Genomic DNA, 21,601 nt, shown 5'->3' with positions numbered 1-21,601 from the left:
ACCCTATGGTTTGCTTGGAGGTCAGCCTACATAGCACAGAGGCAAAGACCCATTTCCACTGCCAACCCCCTGGCCATTTTCAAAGACGGGGAAAGGATACTGTGAATGCCAAAGACAGCACTTTAATTGGATGGGTTTCATAATTAATGTCTCCTTAAGTGAAGACTTCTGTTTAATTTGCTTTTCCAGACCATTTGGTAGAAATTGCAGAGGAACGGAGGGAGAACAGCACGTTGTAGTTGGCAGGCGGTGGTGAGAGCAGCCGTGGAGGTGCCAACTCCTTTGTTTAAAGGTGGCTGTTTTCTTGAAGTTCTTGAAGGAGATTTGAGCTGTGCTGTACGTGCAGGAGAGTAATTCCTACGGTTAGTACAAGTTTTGCCCCTCAGTTCTCGAGTCTTTCTTTTAACAAAAATGACCAAGGTACGTAACCAGCCTTGGAGAGGAGACGAAATTTGGATAAATACTTTAAAATTTGTATTTGAAGGGGAAGATGAAAACTATTCATGTAAATAACTGTTGGGCTTATCTGGACTTTTCCATTGTTTCTGTGTTCCTGCCTCTTGTGGATAATTGACCATTGGCTACCAGTTGATGCCTGGGGACCTTTTCACTCTAGTCTGCGCTCTCTCTCTCTTTTTCTTCTTTGTTCTGAGCCCTGCTCCCCAGGCAGAGGAGGTCAGGCAGGTACACGTGCATTTGGGAAGGAGGAGGTGGGGAAAATATGCAGTAATGAGCCCTTCTGACTTTGGATTCAGCAGTCTAGCATTGGTGCAGTAGGTGGAGTTATTCCTGGAGCCCCATTTTGAAGATTGCTGTGCAGAAACCCATCTGTGCTGCTGGTTGCCAACATTTCTGGTACAAATATTGTCATTTGCTCTTGAGGCAATCTGCTATTTCAGTCCTAGATGCAGTTTTGTAATATGCTGGGCAAAATAGTAGAGAAAAAAATATCTTAAGTGGTGGTATAATCTTCAGTTTAAAAACACTTCAGCAATGTTTCCAGTAGAGGATTTGTTCAGCGTGTCTTCTTTTCTCCTTTCCTTGGCTTGTAAACATAATCTAAATTCATCTTTCTCACTTGCCCGAGCCATGGTTTCATTGTGCTGACTCTGCACCCACCCAAAGGCAAGATGGAGACTTAAGTAATAGTTCTTTAAAATCACACTTCTAAAATGTGAAGGTTTCGCATACCACGTTTCTTCTCTTGATGAGAAAGTAACTTGGCCAGAAGTTACCTGGTTAAAAAAAAATTGTCCAACAGGATGGTACACAACCCTTTCCCAGCCTGTATTCTTCCCCGTCCCACATAGTGAGTCACATCTGCCTCACAGGACGCTGAGAAGAAGGCCCCCTGTTGCCTGCACAGAGTGGGCGCTCCCTGAAGGTTTTGGGGTATCTCCGGAAACCCTGGGGATGGAGTTGTACTCGCTCCGTTTCATTGGGCTTTGTCGTTAGGCCTTTCCTAGAGAGGGAAAGCGTGTCCTCTAGGAAGTGATACATTTCTTTCTGTTTCTGTGGCTTTCTCGTTTTTGTCCCCAGCCTGATGCACAGTAAGAAATCCATTTTCCAGTATGACTCAGTGTACACGTGCACAGACGCGATACAGGAGTTTTACAAAATAGAAAAGCTTTCTATTTTGTTAATTAAAAAAAATGCTGGCCTCCACCCTCTAGATGGATTTCACTGCCTTATGGATTGTGATCCAGAGTTTTTAGCATGAGGTTCTTTCCCACATTCATTCTTAAAAGAGCTTCATGTCACAGTAACCTTGGAGTTAGGGGAGAAGTGGATGCCTCCATATATGGAAGACTGGCCTTCAGTCATGGAATGGAAGGAGGGGCTTCACACTTCCCTTGGGCACACACTGAAGGAAGTAGCCCCTTTTTGGATTGGTCTTGTCTCAAACATGATCTTGTTAAAATGATGTACTAAGTTAAACACCCTCAAAGATGTCTGATGCCATGTGAGCCCTTATGTGACATACTAGCCAGGATAATTTTGCACTTTTCTGGACATCTTTGTCATTTAGATTCTGCTTTTGACCCTTGAAAACTGGCGGCTGCTTGGATCCACTTTGCTGGATGGGGTTTCGCTCTCCTTTCCTTCTGCATTAACCTGGGTCAGGCTCACCTGACCTATGGTCAGCTGTGTTCAGAACCTTTGATCCCATGAAAGTACTTTCCACTGTTAATTTCCAGAGCAGATGTGAAGTCTCCCTCCACCCTGGAGTCAGATGGCTTGTCAGAAATGTAAAGGAATTTTAGGTGATATCAATGTTTGATAAGAAATGATTACCCTTTCTTGGCCAAAGCAGGAGCAGTGGAAGCGGGTGCAGTCAAGCTGCAATAGTGTTCCTCCCGCTGAGTCCCTGGCTGGCCTGTTGGTATCTGGAGCAGTGATCTTGTAAAGACTTCATTGTGAAGTTGGCTGTGTGTGTGTCCAAAGGAAATACTATATATTAAAGAGGAAAGCGGGGGAGGAGAATTCCAGGAAATTGAAAGGTGAGGCTGACACGTCCTCATTCCCTAACGATGCTTCTGTTTTTCTTTCTGAAAAACAATGATGGTTTAAAGTTTGATCTCAGAACAGACTGGCTTTTATCCATAACCTTATAATTACATTTTTAAACAGCCTTTCTTAACTACTTGTTAAGTAACATCATACTAACAAGTTGCCTTATATTATTTGGTGTTAACGACCCGTCCAAGTCAGATGAGATAACTTGTTAAGAATATTCTGGGACTTCACTCTCCTCCTGTTGAGTCAGACTCAATATGGAATAAGACAGTTGAGTTATTTTCTTAGAATATTAGAACTGAAAGGAATGTTGGATGTGAAGCTAGTCCAGGTGTTCCCAAACCTGGTGACCCTCAGTAGTATTATGACTTTTTAAGATATAGAACCCTGGGCCACACTCCATATGTGCTGTGAATCCCAACCTCCAAGCCAAGGGCTTTAGGGTTTCAGTTTTCACCACACTTCCTAGAAGATGCCGATCATTAGTCTGGAGTGGTAACCACCCATCTCTTCAGACTCCTTCAGGAAAGGGAAATTGACCAGGTGTGCTTGGTTATTGGGCTACGAGATAGCAGCGCAAGAAATCCTCTTCTGATAGCTATTGACTCCCTCAAGGAATATTCATGTCTCAGGTCCTGACTAGGTAGGTGAGCCCTGGCAGTTTCGGGATGAGTGAGTGTGGCATCCCTGCCCTCGAGGCGTGTGCACTGCTACTCAGCCTTCCCGAAGGATGAGCTTGGGGGTGCGGCATGACAACTTGGGGGAGCTTTTCCAAGCTGTGTGCAGTGTTGCCCCAGCTCTCAGATGGGCCTGCGCCTGGGTGGGGGTCAGAAAGTCTAGGGCGCTGATTCTCCTTCCCTCTTGGCTGCTGCCCTGCCCCCCCTTGTCTTTCTCTTACAGCTTTATGAACTAGTCCCAACATCTAGAAGTGCACAGAGGCTACTACAGTTGGTACGCACATGCTGCCACACGGTTTTAACAATTGTCACCCATCTTGCTTGAAGCCTTCCTGTCTCCCCAGAGGCAGTCACTGATTCAGAGGTGGGCTGCTGGGGGCTCCTTTCCTTAGAGAAGCCTGCCCCCCCCCTCCCCAGCTGGGCTGATATAGGCGGGTCCATAAATCCTATATAGTCACCCCCCACCCCTTTACATTTATATAAGTGTTGTCAGTGTAGGTATCATTCTGCGACTGTTTTAAAGTCAGCATGGTGTTTTTGAGTTTTAGCCATTGTTATTACATGACCTGATGTGGCCCCATACTTAACCGTAAAGTCAGGAAATTGAAGCCAGACAGCTTGAAAACCTTCTTAATGGAAAAAGTGCAAGAAGATGTGGGTGGGAGAGAGTTTCTGTTGAATTTTTAGTATAGAACTTTGTCATTTATGGGAAAATCGTTAATTTGAATCAGGCACCGTTTTGAATAGCCCAGTATCAACTTAACAAGAACTAATTGCACGTTGTATGAGAAGTTCATTGTTTTTATTTACTGTGGGTGTAGTTATTGCAGTTTGGTTCCAGACAGGTGAAAGTTAAGATTTGTGGCATAAAACAGGAAGCAGATGGGGGCTAATTAAAGTTCTGTTGATGATAAAAGGATGACTGATCAAGGAACAGCTGGTTTCCCAATTTAAACACAATTTGTACTACTGTATGAAGACAGCCCTCCGCAAGTTCTCAAGATTGTCTTTCAGAGGTGAAGGAATGTGTTTCAGCAAAGTGTGAAGGCTGTTGCACTCTATTTTTGTTCACCTTTTTTGCCTTTAAGCGGTTTCTCTTCAGGGTTTATCCACGATGAGGGAAGGAGTCACAAAACACAGCTGAGATTTTCAGTGGTGCTCTGTCCACTCCAGACACCTTTTTATACCCTGGAAAAACCCGAATTCCCTTCCGTATTCTCCAAAGACGTGCCCAAGCATTTGATTTTATTCTGTACTTTTTTCTTATTTCTTCCGACACCCCCTCCTGCTGGGTTTTAGAATGTTGGTGCCCATATCTCCCTAACTGCATCACCCGTGTATGTCTGTGTGTAGATGAGGGCTCAGAAGTGCTTTGGACGTGGTCTTGAACTGGTGTGTCTTTGAGCTCCTGGCTGAAATTATTTTGTTTGATCGTGCCCTGGATGACTTTCATCTTCAAGTGGCAGCATCTTTTGTTGCTACTGCTAATAATGGTTGGATAAACATTAAGACCCAGGGTCCAGGGATGTGTTTTGCCTAAAAAAGGTACCAGCACTCGGTTCTCTTTGAATCTGTGCAGGGTGGCGACATGAGGTTTGGTTTGCCTTTAGTCAGAGGCTAGACTTTTGCTTGACATTTTGTGTTCCTAAGTGCTTTGTGTGATTGTCTCATTTTAATCCTTATAAAAACTCTATTTAAAGTGGCAACTGTTGTCCCCATTTTGCAGATGAGGCAGTTAAAGCATGGGGAGTTGAAGTGCCTCAGCCAGGATCACATTCACTAAATGCCAGGACTGGGTTAGACTCCAGGCTTGTCTGGCAACAGGCTCGTGTTCCTCAGCCACCATATTCTACTGGTTTTGTGTAAAACTATCATAAAACTATTGTTTTTTCTACTTCTGATTAAGGAAAGAGCTATTTCCTGAAAAAATAAAAAATCAGGATGTAGTTTGTGAACTTCATCTTATTTGATTATGTAAATATTTGTGTGTGTGTGTGTGTGTGTGTGTGTGTGTATTATATGATACAGGTCCTGGCACTTGGTAGGAAATCAGTGTTTTGAATGAACACATGAAAGGGGAACAGGCATCATTTTTTTTTCTTTTTGGGTCCCCCCGCCAAGGAAGTAGCTTTATTCTGATTTTAAAAGTTATACGTACTCTTTCTTTTAACAACAGCTAAAAGGACAACATACAACTAGAAAGTAAAAATCCCCATTACCTTCACCACCGAGAGACATCATCATTATTATTCATTGAGGTAGTCTTGTAAAAGAAATAATTGACCATATAGATCCCATGTAACTGGTAATAAAGGTCACCGTTTATGTTAGCGACAAATAGCATGCACTAGAGGTTTCGGGGATGTGATAATTGACATTCATTGTCGAATGTTGTCTATAAGTAAACTTTCCAGTCCTAGCTGCTGTTTTTCCCCAATCTGGTTCTACAGTAGTTCTGCTACACGTTGTACTAATGAGGAGCGCCTGTGTGCAGGTTCCTCTCCTCCAGGCTCTGTTTCCATGACCCTAGAAAACTGTCTCCCTGCTCACATCACAGCTCTTACAGTGTGTGGTGTCACGGCCAGAGCTGGAGTATTTTCCTGACCTGGGAGCTGTCTCCGGAATCATAGTCATTTTTTTCATTCCGCTGTCTGAGCAAATCAACCTACCACACTCTACTCCTACCTTCTCTCCTCCCCTTTTCTTCTTCCTCCTCTACCTTGCTTGCCTTCCTTCCTCTCACAAAAGCATTAAGGGAGGTGGGAGAGATTTGGAAATGAAATTAGAGTGGGCCCATTCTTCCCCCCTGGTAACTCTGCCTTGTGTATTTTTGAAGATACTGATGTTGGCTCTTACTGTGAGATCTCGGCCGAGAGGCCTGTGCGGGACCTGCTCCGTCCTGAGTAACCTGACCTGCTTGGAGAGTCTGCGTCTCCTTCGTCCTTCAGAGAGTGAGAGGGCATGGTTCATGGTTCGCAGAGTGCCTGGGCTTTCCAGGGTACCTGGGACAGGTGTGTTCTTTTGTAGGAAGTGTGGATAGCTCTGCAGCTTTCAGGTAGCCTACCCTTCTACCCTGGGTGTAATCATGAAATCTCACAAGTGCGCAGTACTCTATTTATGCTTTTTGAAGAGGTTGTATCCATTACAACTCCTCTGCGGAGTTAGGACAAGCATTATTTTTTCCACTCTATAGGCAAGAAAGCGGAGATACACAGGATATAAAATTTGTCCAAAGTCGTACATACAAAGATAGAGCCAGACCTAGGTCTTCACTCTCTTGACCACTGTCTTGCCATTAGACCAGCATTTCCCAAAGTATGTGCTGCTAAACGTTGGTTCCACGGTATGGTCTGTGAGGAGGTGTCAGAGACGTGGTGGGTGCATGGGATCACACCCACAGAACAGAACGGAACATCTTAAGTTAGTGAAGGGCGTTGTGTTTTGCTTTGCTTTGCTTTTGTACATTAACGTGAAGTTAGTGTATTAGAGGCTCCAAGAATCCTGCAGTTGGGAGTCCTGTTTGAGTCGGTGTGGCCAGATATCCCGAACATACTTCCTCAGTGAACTCCTTTCACCCTAGGAGGAGCCGTTATTCTTTGGAGCGCATGTTGGAGATGCTCTCCTTGGCCATAATGTACCGCCTTGTCCTGGATTTACTTTGGAGGTGCTCCAGGAGCCCTCAGTGGTTAGAGGAAAATCTAACCTTTGGCGACCTGGAGGGCGAATCCACATGGGCAGTGGTTGGAGATAGAGACTACCCTGGGGGTGGGGTGGGAGGCTGGCCATGGGGAATCCTGTCTGTCATCATGTCATTGTCGGCAGTTCAGCAGGAGCTTTGTGGAGTAGAATTTTAACCGGGACGCAGGAAGGTTCTCAATCAACAAGATCAGCATTCTAGGAACGGTTGTCGGAGTTATTAGGTAAAGATTCATGAACTATAGCCTGAGTGACAGCTGCACTGTTTGGCAAGGATGGACTTAAGAAATTTGGACCCAGAACAGCACACTGCTTCCTCTTGGCAGGTGTTGGACCAGGCACATTCCCCGAGTGAGGCTGTCTGTGTCAACACCCCTCCCCCCAGCTCTCGTTTAATATTTAATATACAGCTTTGCTGCTTTTGTTGCTCTCATTAGATTGCTTGATTATGGTAGCGCGGCAGGGTGAAGGTGCAAGCGGCAGGTTCTGCATCCCTCTCATCAGTCAGCCCTCTGCTTTGGGGGAAGCAGAACCTCTTAACAAAACTCTTTTATTTTGAGGTGAATTGTTCCAGCCAGGCAGAAATGATTTATTATTTTGCATTGAAACCTCAAACTAAGGAAGCAAATCCAGCTTCTCAGAACTGATCTTGGGCATTGCACTTGATGTTCTCTTCTTTCTCTTCTCTATTCTCCTCCCTCCCTTCCTTCCATACCTAAGCTAAGCTTTTCCAGGAGTTGAGTGTATGTGAAAAGTTCACATAAAGTATTTTCTATCCAGAAGATACAAACTCGGAATTAATGGAACTGCTTTTGTTCGGTTTTGTTTGCTTTGGTGGGGAGAACAGAAGGATCCTAGTAGGAGCAATGGTTGGGAGAAAGCGCTGTGAAATAGATGGGAGGTTAATAATCTGTGGTGTGGTATTTCTCTCAGCAAGTGTTCCTCAGCGCTTCTCCAGAAAAGTGATCAGACCAAGTATTGGACTGTGAGATCTTCCTTTTACAAAATGTTTGAACTGCCTGCTATTGTTTGTTTGCTGGTAACTTTGTGACTTTTAAACCTGGTTGTAAGTTGCACAGCACTAACTTATTTTGGGGGCAGAAAGGAAAGGAAGCAGATAGAGGCCAGGGCTCCTGGGCTGTGGAAGAGGAAAGGTCTATGGGATCTGCTGAGGGTAGGGTTTACACCCACGCTCATGCTTTTGTAATCAAATTCTGATGGGATAGTCAACCGTTAAAAAAAGTTCCCAAGATTTAGACCTCTTTCCTGTGTGTGTGCGTGTGTGGTGCCTTTCAGGATGATGGAAGTGTGTATGTGGTTGGAGGGAGTGTTGTGTGTGTGGGTGGTTACTGGGGAGAAAATGCCATCTCAGTTTATCCTCATACCACTGCTGTCCAGCCATGGGCCAGTCTCGGCCCTGGATCTCATATGCATCTACTAAGGTACTGAATAACTGAGTGATTTGTTGTAGCTTTATCCTTGTTTATGTGGAACAGTCCATGGTTACATTGTAGGGCATTATTTCCTTTAATTTCCCTTTAGCCTTTCAAAACAACCTGAAAGATGTTATGGTTGAGCCTAGACAATGACCTCAAGAAACAAAAATAAACCTTTCTAAAAGTAAGAACGGGATCTGTATGCCAAATGTTGTGAACGATGGATAAAAGTATGAAAACACAGCAGACTTCACGAATTTTAGAATTTGTTTTCAAAACAAATGGTCCCAGTCCCAGTCTCCTGCCCTCCTCTGACTATGAAAAAATCAGATATTATACCACGACTTTCAAAACAACCAAGTAGCATTTGAATCATGAGGCAAAAGCCCGGCAGCAGCTTTAATATAAAACCCCATCATTTTCAGCGAGATCCTCAAGGTGACCCTTGTCATCCGCCTCTCCACACAAGCTGTGGCAGCCTCCTGTTGGGGGAGTGATTTGAACAAAGGGCACCTTTCAGGGTGGGGAAGAACCATACTGAAGACAGCACCTCCCCAAGGTGCTTTTGCTTATCAACAAACATTTATATGCACATGAAAACACAGACGTCGCACATACTTAAATTTTTGGATAATCAAAAATATCTGCTTTCCGGGCAGGACACAGTCTCTCCATTTTCCCTGCTGTCTCGTGGGAAGACAGGTTGGCCCTTTCCTCTAGGTTCCACGTCGTAACTTTATTCTGATCTTTTCTCGCTCTCCTGAGTGTTGCGTGTCGGATAAAATACAAGCTCCTAGCTCATTTTTAAAAGTCCCCTCCCACCTTATTTTCCCCTCTTTCTGCGTCTGAACTCAAATACAGCCACTCTTACCCCTTCTTTCTTCTCCAGACACATCTTGTTAGTGCTTTTAACAAACTTTTTTGCATGTACCGATACTAATATTTGTTGGTCACTTTGTACACACTGAGCATTTAGTACTGTGGTTCAGTAAGGTAAGTACTGTTAGATTGTAAGTCACTTGCCCAGGATTACTCAGGTTTGGGTTTGAATCCAGGTCTCTCGGGTTTTAGAACATGTTATGTAGTATACCCATCACCTTTTATTCGTGTTCTGCACTCACATCGACAGTTCCCTTCTATCCAGCGATCTGAATCTTGCCTCTCCTCAGTTCTAGGTTAGGGTCTTTCCTTTCTTGCTTTGAGCATGTACCACCTTTCATTTTCGTGTTGTCGGCCATCTGTATACGACCCTGGGAGGCAGGAAAAGAGCCTCATGTTACTTAGCTGTTTCAACAGTACCAGTATACAGTAGGGGCCCAGTAAGTACCTGTTGAATGAAAATGACATTGATTGCTTTCCGTTAAAAGACCCTGATTTATGTTATTGAAATGTGAATGGAAATAAATTAATTTCTGAGATTGTCTGGATTTAAATAGTTTACGTTAGACCCACTTCAACTAAGCTTTGCTTGATTTCTTGATTAATTTTGGATGGATTTTTCCATGATAGAAATGAGGGTGAAAGTTTATCTTCTGTTTGTATTTCCAATAAAAATGACTGACTCAGGATTCCGTGAGATCCTTGGTACCTCCGCCCCCCTCCATCCCCCAAGAACAGAACAGTGCTCTGGTGCTGGCTGGGGCAGTGCTGATGGGACATGTTCTGCTCCAGCCCTGACTGACCCTGGGGTCCTTTTGGAACAGTCGGGTGTCTTTATAATTTAAATAAACAAAAAACTAAATAACCCAGCCTTGAAGACGCTTCAAAAGAAAATATTTTGTTCTAAAATTGCATGCTACTCCAGTTTAATGTATAGTTACTTGGAGGATTAAAACAGTTATATAATATATTGGTGTCTGTCTTCATCAGTTGTTTGATAGAGTTGTATCATGGACTTTAAAAATGGTTAAAATGTAAAACTTCTTACCTTTGGGGGTAGAGTTGTAGTGAAGAGCGATTGTTTGAAACTTTGTTCACCCACTAACAATTCTGAATGCTCCCTTACAACCTTATTTAGGTTGTCAGAATTTGTCTCAGTTACTTTTCCGAGGAATAAAAAAGAAAGACAATAAATTAAGACAGAAGAGACTACCTGTTGTTTAGAACAAAGCGAGAGGAGTTGAAATTAGACTGACCTCACTGCTCATAGTTGTTTGAGTATCTGTGGTAATAGGGCTAACAACTTCTTCCAGAAAATCCTGCTTTTGTTTTAGAATATCGAGGATTTCTAGAAATTGAAATTGTTAGTGTCCTTCACATTTTTAACATGCTGTGTGGTTTCCAAACGCACTCCCACTTAGCTTTCACCGTGCTCCTTTGGGTTATATGATGGTGAGGCACAGGCGTCATCTAAAGAAGCCCTTACTCTTCAGGGAAGACCCTTAATACTGAACCATTTGGGCAAATGCATCATTTTAAGGAAGTGGAGAAAAGGCACCCCAAATGTATATACTAATATATTGCGGCGGAAACTGTAGCAGTGGTTCAGAGTATCCTTGAATGCAGTAGCTCGGAAGAGATACAAAACATTTGTAGCATGTGCAAGATTCCAGCCACAATGGTTGCTATTCACAGTTCCATTTTGGACAAAATTCAAAGTGACAAAACTGAAAACAGTGAGCAGTGAAGTTGCAAAGAGGAGTTTAATGTGTACCATCACAGACTGTGGGCTCAGGTGAGACGTTTAATTCTCCATGGGTTTGAATCATCCTAAGAAATGGTTCATATAGTTATTTATTCATTCTTTCTTTGTTCGTTTCCCTCTAGTATTTAAAATAGAGCTTAACAAAACTCTCTCATTGTTTTCTCAACCCAGAACAATGAATGTGTGTTGTGTGTAGCCGGTGCATTGACAATGTTGTTCATATTTCTAAAGAGGTTATGGGTTCAAACTGTAGCATTAGAGTAAAAAGTTTAATACAAGGAAAACTTTCCAGATGGGGAGGTTTGCTGATCGCTCAGTTGGGGATCCTCAGGTGATTTGAGGATCCTTTTTGTCCTACTTGGCTTTCTTCCTCTCTTCGCTCTGGAATGTGGACCAGCCTAACCCTGGGGCTAAGCTCGAAAATAATGGAACCCACCGGAGTCATAGTAGACGTCCCCAGGTCGTCTAAATCTGGTTCCAGGGCAAACTCAGTTTGGAGCCTTCCAGCATCCCCTGAGCCCTGGAGTGATCGTGGCGAAGCACATTCTCCCAGAGCTGGCCTTAATCTTGACCTGAGACCTGATTTAGGCTGCAGGTCCTGTGGGCATCACTTTATAAACGTGTTACTTCTGGTGGAGCGTCAGTGACTATGCAGGAGTGAGGGGGACGTTCTCAGGCTCCTTCCTTGTTCAGTTGATGCAGTTTTCAGAGGTGAAAATGCTGTTCATAGCATGGGTGACAAACAAGCACAGCACCATGTTGTCGCGACAGCGCCGTGGACAAATACTGCTTGAGAAGTTAGGTGCAGGCCTCGTGTGCAGGACAGGGGCTGTGCTGGTGAGGAGGTGTGGTTTTAAGGTGGACACATTCTGAAAGGCCTTGAGAGACATGTATATGTAGGCTTTTAGGTAACCTAATAAAGCTGCATTCCCGAAACATTTTGGGGGGTTCTTTTGGACTCCCTGAACTGGTGTGGGTCCCGGTGGTACTGACGGAGCCTTTGTTGTTTGGAAGGAAGGTGTGGAGGGTAGGGCTCTTGTGCAGCAGACCTGCTGCGTCTGTGGTCTGTTCACTGAGGTGGATCCCTGCCATCTGCAGGACGCCTGGGGACAGCTCTGGCTGGCCCAGTCTCCCACGGTGGGGGGCGCTTTGCTTTATCATGAAGTAAATGGGCCCAAGTGGTTTTGCTAATATTGGGTCAGTCAGTGAATATTTGTAACTATTTGACTTGGGACAAACTCTGAAGAATCTTTTGGGGGGTAGCCCTAAAACAATGTGTACTTGACAAATCATTGTTGCATTAGGTTCCTTAGCCAGAATGATGGGCAGGAACGCTGGTTTCAAGATTCTGTATAACCAAGAAAACCGTACAATGCAAATAATGTGTAATTCAGAGTGTTATAGTTTATTGCAATTTGTTGTTGTAATCTGGGTTTATCATATTTGGGTTCCAAAACAGAAAAAAAAAAAAAAAAACCCACATAAACCGAGATTTTGTACTTTTTAATTCCGTTGACCATGAGTAGCAGTTTTTGGTAAATAGCTTATGCATTCAGTGGATTCATCTTTCCCTAGATTTTCCAGACAGTGAACATATTTAGGATAAAAAGCAATTATAGATAGTACGTCCTATGGGTGGGATCTTATCCTAGAGATTCTAATCTGTCCAAGTTTCAGCCTTATTGCCTTTACCTTCGTAAAGCTTTTTGTGGCTCTTGTAAGCAGTTTGGTTGCAAACCTTGAATAAACATTTACTTAACACGAACAGGTTTAACGGGCTCATCACTAACTCTGACAAAATACTTTAAAATTCACTTTAGTTCTCTTTAGAAAACTTTAAAATGGATCAGACTATTGATATGTGCTATGTTTCATTTTATGCCTAATTTAAGTTCTTCATCAGAAGAGAGTAAATCCTAATGTGTTCTTTGTTTTTGGCTTTTATTTTGTTTTGCCTCATTCCGGTAGCCAAATACATAAGGTAGTTAATTGCATTGTAAAGCGGTGCGTTTCTAAAGCCACTGAAGATTCGAAAAATGGTATGGCCTATAAAATAGACAAAGATTTTCATTAGGAAAATGGCAGAATCACTTCAACAAATGAGTTTCCTCTTAATATTCTGCGCTGGTGGGGCCTTCTGTGTCTGAGGCAGTCATTAGGCAAGAGCACAAAAGAGTCTGTATTCTGGGCAGTTAATGAAAAAGAAGTTTCGCAAAGGATAGGCTCCTTCAGGTCAGCTGATGGGCAGGGTGGGGAGTGGCGGCTCCTTGCTGTGGGCTTGGCAGTGCCCGCCGGTCTCTGTGCCTCCCTGGGGAAGGAGTGACTGGGTTAAAGGGTGGCCAGGGATGCCTGCTTGCCGCACTGGAACTAAATCCCAGGAGAAACAAGCTCCACTTTGAAATCCTTAGTAGCCAACACATCCTTTTTATTTTTTTTTAAAAAAAAAAGGCATTTAAAAGAATTTTAGCTAAGTGAAATTTAGTCTCTGTATATCCATTACGGGGACCTTCCTAGCCAGGGTTGATGACATTCACTTGAGAGTTAGCTCTGTGGCTAGTATATGGCAACATCAGGCCCAAGTGTATAGCCGTGGGAGGTAGTTTCTGTTTTCCAGACTTTACTAAGCAGGGCTCCACAGTAGCAACTTTCACGGAGATTGTACAAGGACAGTGATTCAGATAGATGCCTCATGATCTGGAACAGAAGGGAAGATGCTTGCATCTAAGGTTTCAGCCTCACCTGGGTTGTTCTGGGTTTTGTCTTTCGGAGTTCCTGGTTTCTGATAGTGTGTAAAACACAGGGCATGAAGTGGTATAGGTTTTCACATCTGAAAATTAAGGACTTACCCCTTCCTCTCCTAAGATGTAGCTTTCTCTGATACAGGGTTTTCCTATGGGACACAGCGTGGGGAAACATGGTGCTTCTTTTTTAATTACCACCTTCTGAGAAGCAAAAGCTTGGGATACTTTTAATATCATTAAGTAAAGTTTCTCTTCCATCCCCGAAGATTTTTTCTTAAGTCCTAAATGTCTGAGGTTATTGGCTGAAAATTTACCCTGAAATATGGAGGCTTTTGGCCGACAGGAGAGCTTATTAAAGGCCAGGCGAGCCGTGGAGCATCGTCTGTTTCTCTGTCACAAGGTTTCCTCCTTGGCCGTCCTTCTAGGCCAGGGGTGCTTCCATCTGCACGCCTTGTTTCCTGATAACACGGTCCCGTTCACTTTGTAACCCACCCCTTTACCCAGCACTCTGCCCTGCAGTCTGCTCTAAATCCCCCCCACCCCTCGGGGGCTCTTTCAGGGTTTGCTGTCTGTGAAGCAGGCGGCGGTGGGTGGCCACTGTGTGGGAAGAGACGCGGAAGAGCGTTGTTCTCGTAATTGCCTTCCTGGATACCAGCTCTTCACTGGCCGACTGGTGTATGTCCCGCTCCTTGAACAAGCTCGTGGACACAGGTTATGACAGGGGTCGCCCCCACAGCTGACGGAACACGGGAGTCAAACGATCCAGACTTTTACCTTTGAAATCCTCTTAAAGGGCGAGAATAATTTCTCTGTCAAAGAAGGGTTTTGTAGCTCAGTTGTGAGGACATGGAAACAGCCTCAGGAAGGCTGGCTGCCTGTTGAACAGGAAGTTTGTGATGAATGGATTTTTAATCAGGTTGTAACCATTCATGATGGCTAAAAAAATTCCTGTTTATACATCTCTTTACTTCCCATCACAAAATAGCCAACCTCTGTTCCCTCACTTTGTGCCAGGTGATGCGCTGAGCACTTTCCATGGAGATGGTGCCGTTCCGCCCCTAACGATCCCAAGTAACAGTTGGTATTGTGTCACAGACATCAAGACTGGGGCTTGGGGAGACCAGCTGACTCAGGGGTCCCACATTCTGACCTTGGGATCCGCCTCCCCACTGCCTCCTGAAAACACGAAGGTTCGCATGAGGTCTTACATGTGTCTTTCTGGTTCTGTTTTACATGAGAGCGTAGTCTCCGATGTGCTTTTTTTAGTAGAAGCCGATTTAATGTAGTCATCTTTTCCTTCCTTTGGAATGATTTGAGTCAGAGATAGAGCTGCTTCGAGCCAAATGTGTGTCTGTCTAGCCGCTGGAGAAATCTGTAGCTGAGTATTGGTTTGGTCGGGGGAGGGTCATTGCATGTCCTTGACACTTGTTCTTCTAGGACTAAAGCCCCATGTGATTCTGCTTTTTTGTAAATGAACACCCATAAGCCTTTCACCCGCGTTTTAATCTTTCTGAACTCTATTTTCCCTAATATAAAATGAGGGTGTTAGGCCACATGACCTTCCCAGGGTTTTCCAGCTCACGAGTTTTATGAGGCTTCGAGTCCTCTGTCCACAGGGGTTCCCAGGGAAGCCTGAGTCCTAGTACAGACTGGGGGTGAGAGTGGCCTTTAGGGGGTCACTGATGTGCAGGCAAGAAGGACAGGTTTCGGGGAAATGAAATCAGCTTTACAGAAGAGCTGGATGCCAGGGCCTAGTGTGTAAGCATGTAGATCAAGCTCTTCACAACAAATCTTCCACTGCAGCACTTTCTCAAGTTGAATTTTTATGCTGTCGGTTGGTAACATACATCTTTCGACATCACCTGTAAAAAAGAAGCATGGGCAAAAGGTCACATGTTTCCTTCTGTTTGCAAGCAAAATGCATTATTTTACGAAGTTGTTGTTTTATTAGCACCTCTAACGGGAACTCTGTTGAACAGAGATTATTCCTGCTTTCTCCTTAGTTTGTTTTCATTCTTGGAACTGCAGGAAGGGATGTGTAAAACAGAGGAAGCAGGAGGAGGGGGTGAGTCCATGCTGGGAGCCTACGAAACCGTAGCGCACGTTGACAGAGTTCACAGAAATTAGATAAAATGCTTTTGGAAAAACCTAGTGTGTCTAGCGTTTTGAAAGAATTTCTAGAATTTCTAGAACAACAAGTTCATTTAGTCACGTGTTCCAGCGCCTTAGCTTGGAGCTCTTTTTGTTTGGCTTGGTGACTGTAGCTCACACCCACCCTCTCCCAGGACGACGGGCAGTTCTAGGCTGTGGGACCTCTGAGGGCCTTTCCATTTCCCTCGTGGGTCCTCACAGCCCCTTTGCACAGGCTTTCCCTGGGCGGTGCTCACATTTGAAATTCACACTTGAGCTGCTCTGCTTTCCTTCCACAAAGAGTAACCAATTAGAATTAAAAGCAAACCATATTTTGTAAATTTATTACCCGTTGAGGCAGAACACGAGTTTTCTAAACTAGTGTTTGTAGACAGAATTATTTCCGCTCCCTCAAGATGCATACACGTAACCTCAGTCTTAAGTATGTTCCTTTGATTCTTCTTCATGATGGTGAAGCCAAAAAATGGTTTCTCCAGCTGGCAGTGGTGTTGTGTGCAGAGTTATTTTGCATGAGATTCTTTTCTGAGCCTCAGTTTTCCTATTTTTAAAATGGGGCCAATAATACCTGCCTTATATAGGGCTCTCGCAAGGATGGAACGAGACATGATGTATTGAAAGCTGTTTGTAAACTGTAAGGTAAAATCCACGTGTAAAGTATGAAGGCCAGGGGATCCTGAGCAGGATGTATTCAGCTTAAGTTGCTGGCTTTTGTTTTATTCTTGGTTAAACACAAAGACCAGAGTAGTCTTAGAATGCCCAGCAAGAAAGTAGGATGCAGCAGTGATGGGTAGAGTGGTGGCTGAGAGGTGGTGGTCTCCACGTACACTCGTGGGTGGGCTTCATGGAGCCGGGTGGGAGCTCAGGTCTGAAGGCGGGATTCAGGAGGGCAGGGGAGGAGGGAAGCAAACCGAGGGTTGGACCCCAGGCCATTTCTTCAGCCCAGGCCTTGCGGGACCAAAGAAAGAGTTTGTTAGACTTGACGGAGGTCTAGTTCTGTCTGCTCCCTTGGTTTTCTTTGTCGGGGCTTCTAGTAGACTGGAAGTTTATTGTAATAGACTAGTGCTCTCTAAATGTTTTTGTAAAAATCACACCCTTTTTGATGGTACGTTTATTCATTTATACTGTACCAGCATATTGTATATATTGTATAATGCATTTGCTCATTTTTATTTACTTAATTTTTTTTGAGGCTGGAACAGACAAACTATTCAATGGCTAAAGAATGGAGAAACGGAACTTAGCTCTCAAATCAACTTCTCCATGCTCATTTTTAAAAAATGAGATAAAAATGCAAAATAGGTGAAAAGTGTAAAGATTACTTCTTGCATGTCGATGGCTGTCCGATTATTGCTTTAGACATCCAGGCTAAGGGCGTCCAGGGAAGGGGCAGTTCCTGCCCTATGTCTTCAGCGTCTCTGGGGCCCAGCCTTGGAGCGTGGCTTCTTGCAGCCAGGAGGGCGGTGGGCCCGCAGAGCTCAGTCACAACGGTCCCCCGAGGAGACACACCAGCCTGTGGCCTTGGGAGTGGCCCTGCTCTAACACCTGCCGCTGCTTCCCTGTCACACGCCAGCTGAACTCAGAGCGCGGAGCCCGCACGCGAGGCTCGGCAGCCACCTTGAGGATTCTGAGAACGTGCCCGGCAAGCGCGTTAACAGACCAGCTGTAGTATCTAAATTCCTTCATTAACACCTGCCCACAGCAGACACTGTCTAGTGCGGAGAGAAAAGATCTTAACTACTACCTCAAAACTGGCCTATTTTCCCAGTAACTAACATGTAAAAGCCTCGTCTTAGTGGGAACAGTGCAAGGTACGATGATAAAGAAACGAGACCAGTGTTTGTAATATGGGTGAGTCTCTAAAACACAGACATGTTATCTTATAGGTGCCATTATCTTAATAATAACAGCGGGCCTATCGATTGAGGTAAGGACACCTGTTATCTCATTTAATCTTCACAACAAGCCCGTACATGTAGGACCTATTAATGCATTCAGCAGATACTTGAGTGTCTACTTGGTGATGGAGCTGTGAGGACATAGCGCACAAGAGGACAGCCCAGGTCCCCGAGCTCATGCAGCTCACAGGGTAGTGGGGAGCCAGACATGGCAGAGTCATGCCTGTGGTGAGTAAATCAGGTCCTATGTTAGCTGCAGGCTGGGATGGGCTTCTCAGGAAATGCTTCCGGAAGGAAAGGACACTTGGGCTGAGACAGAAGTTGGGGGTGGTGGTGGCCTTTGGCAGGAAGAAGTCGAGGCTCCTGGACAGTCCTTTGTACATCATTTTTTGTCCTGAGTGGCCATTTAGGTGGACTTGTTCCTTTCCCAGGTAGATCATAAAACACCCGGAGGGCAGACTCTGTGACTAATTCCTTCTGACGTCCTTCACTGCACCCAGCATAAATCAGTCCCAATAAAAGTTACTTGGCATGAATTGGTGCACGAACGGATAGAGAAAAGATGTGGAAGGCATTACATCTTCCCTGTGATGTTTTTGGGATGTCAGTCAACAAACGTTCATTGAATGTATCGTGTGTGTAGAGCATCTCTTAGGGGCTTTGAGATTAGGAGCTAAAAACACACTCCAGCCCCTTGCCCTTTAAGAAGCCTGGAATCTGGTCTGTAGAGTGCACAAAATGAACACCCGGGCATTTGAAACAGCTGGCAGAGCAGGTTGAGCAAGCCAGGGCACACTGGGTGCAGGCTGCCCCTTCCCCCAACACGATCCACGGACTTCCATTGGGTCAGGCTTCCCAAGAACTCGCTGCCCTGCTCGGGGTGGCCAGGCACGCAGAAGCCGAGGGAGAGTCAAGGGCCAGGCGGCCGAGGGGCTTGTGCAGAGGAGAGCCAGCCGGGCACCAGCGAGCGGCAAGCCCGGACTGCGGAGACTACGGCTAGTGGAGGGGAAAGTTGTTGAGTGGTCTTTTTCTCTGATGGTCTCATGCAGAACCTCAGGATTTAGGTATGTGGTTTGCAGTGCACGAGTCTCCTGTCCTCTCACCCTACCTCTCTCCTCACATGGTATTTATGCGTGGTCAGAGCACTGCTGTCCGCGTGTGGCTCTCCGCACAGGTCACGGGGAACCGCAGTTTCCCTGCCTCGGCTGTGTCCACCGCATCCGGCAGAGATTTGCAGACATAACATCATTAACAGCGACACGTATTTTTACAGCTTTACCTCTTCAACACCCTCCACTCCGATATTCCCCGTTGGAAATCATGGCTTCTTTAATGTCCTGCCGGCTGTGTGAAAAACAGGAATTTATGTAACAAGCCCTGCGCAGCAAACCTTTTCCTGTTCGGAAAAAAATTTTTTAATTGTTGGCAAAGTTAGGAGACAGCTCTGTTGCTCAAAGAGCGACCTGAAATGTCCTCTTAGGAAAATATGTAGCATAATGTTTTGATAAGTAAGGGATTGTTCTACCTCTACTCCCCACCCTCCCCCACCCTTTTTTTTTTTGGTAAATCTAAGTGGTAAGTTAGCGTATGTCCCATCCGAGCTAGTGAATGCTTCCTGAACTTTTTAAAGATTTCATCATGACAGATTCTGCAGTCTTGTTAGAAATGTCCCCCAGGGACGTCCCTGGTGGCGCAGTGGTTAAGAATCCGCCTGCCAATGCCGGGACACGTGTTCGAGCCCTGGTCCGGGAAGACCCCACATGCCGCAGAGCAACTAAGCCCGTGTGCCACAACTGCTGAGCCTGTGTTCTAGAGCCCGCGAGCCACAACTACTGAGCCCATGTGCCACAACTACTGAAGCCTGCATCCCACAACTACTGAGCCTGCGCTCTAGAGCTCACGAGCCACAACTAATGAGCCCATGTGCCACAACTACTGAGCCTGCACTTTAGAGCCCGCGAGCCACAACTACTGAAGCCCGCGCACCTAGAGCCCGTGCTCCACAACAAGAGAAGCCACCACATTGAGAGGCCTGTGCACCGCAACGAAGAGGAGCCCCCGCTCACCGCAACTAGAGAAAGCCTGTGCACAGCAACGAAGACCCAACGCAGCCAAAAAAAACCCAAAAAACAAAAAGAAAGGAATGGCTTCCAGGCAAAAATAAGATTAAAAAAAAATGTCCCCCAATTGCAAATGATCTGATCTAATTATGTGAATCAGAGAGCTGTGCCACCCCCTCCCCCAGGCAGTGCAGACAGCCAGGAAGCCACCATCTAGGAAGATCTCCCCCCCTTTATCAGCTACTAAGTGTGACAGGGACAGGAGTCAAGCTTCCTTTCCTCCAGAGATTTCATCGTCACTTACCTGTGTTTCTGTTGTGTTCAAAGAACAAAATAGTCATGATGGAATATTGGGAGCACACAGTATGTGCGTGCGTGCGTGCGTGCGTGTGTGTGCATGCGGGCGCGTAAGTAAAACCTTCCCATAGGGTTTGGGGAATCTTATGGGGATGAAATAGGACATTGGGGAATTGCAGTGCTGGGCCTCTTGTAGAGGGTTCTTGTATGTCCACAAAGTCCTCGAAGCCGGTCTTGAGTTGGGGATAGATCTGTAGGTGAGAAGGAAGAGGAGAATCTTGGCAACAGAAGAAAACCCTCACTGCCATCCACTTACACACCTGCCCAGCGTCCAGCCTGGAAGTCCCCATTCAGGGCCGGGGCTGACCCACACTCGCCTGGGCCTGGCAGAAGGGCTCATCACATAGCTGCTGTGTTGCAATCCTTGGGTGGAATGTAGTACAGAGGGTCAGAGGGCGTTTTGAAATGTGGATTTCTCAGCCTTGACTGTCCGGCCTCACTCTGACTTTTGCATCTCCTTTTAGAAAGTGAGATTTTTTCCCTTTGTTTTCTGCCTCCTTTTAATGAGGAAAATTGTGAACTCATAGTCTGTGTTGAGTCCCGGCCTACCCTGCTGTGTGCCAAGGCTTTGTTGTGGCGCAGTGATTGGCATTCAACCATCTGCGTCCCACGGCGATGGCGTGAGGGTGTGGGTGTCGTGGCTGCATCCCGGGCGACCACAAATCCAGCCAGAGCCTTTCCGTGGTCAGGGAGGGGGGCTGCAGCGGTTCGGGGGGCTCGGTCGGCTGAGCCTTGCATTCAGTCGGCAGAGGAAGCCAGGGAAGTCTGGGGGCCACGCACACAGCCCTGCTCCAGGTCCCCAGGTCCCCGCCCCTGGACTTGGGATCAGGGCCCTGATGACGGAGTCTGCTGCGTGCCCTGTCCTGTGCTGGGGCAAAAAAATCTATCAGAGAAGCTCCCTCCTCCTCGGAAGCCCCCCTTTCCTTGTCCGCATGTCCCAGAGGCTCTCCAGATGCTGTCAGTCTCGCCGCGTCTCCTGTAGGGGAATTGCATTCGGGCTTCCTTGTTTACCGCCTGGCTCCACGGCTTCTGCTGGAGCTTGCGACTGTCTCTGGCACCCGTTGCAGTGTGTTCCGAGTGGAGTGGTGGGTTTGTGTTTGTGATACCCGTAAGCTCCTACCGACACCCCAGTGACTAGGAGGGGGGAAATGGGCTCAGAATGGGCGGTGCCTTGGGCCCCTCCTCCCCATCCCCCAACCAAATTGGGATCTAACACCTTCTCCTTGGTGACCGCTTACCATGTTGCACACACCACTGAGCATTTGACCTACCTTATCTCGTGGAATCCATAGAACAGCCCCAAAGGGGCTATATGGTACATGGGCGCCAAGCAGTTACCCAAGGTTTGTAGCCAGTGAGCAGCAGAGCCACCCAAGTGCTCCAAAAACAGTTGATTTCCTTTACTAACTGTCCTAGGGGGCATGCGA

General features: G+C 45.8%; 1 protein-coding gene across 1 annotated transcript in view; it reads left to right on the top strand.

The window, feature by feature from the left end:
* Positions 1 to 21,601, top strand: part of FOXO1 (forkhead box O1) — a 92,209-nt gene that overhangs the window by 64,300 nt on the left and 6,308 nt on the right. The gene's annotated exons all lie outside the window — the stretch shown is intronic.

This window comes from Phocoena phocoena, chromosome 18, assembly GCF_963924675.1.
Source record: "Phocoena phocoena chromosome 18, mPhoPho1.1, whole genome shotgun sequence".
NCBI lineage: Eukaryota > Metazoa > Chordata > Mammalia > Artiodactyla > Phocoenidae > Phocoena > Phocoena phocoena.
This window is presented reverse-complemented; position numbering and strand designations above follow the sequence as displayed.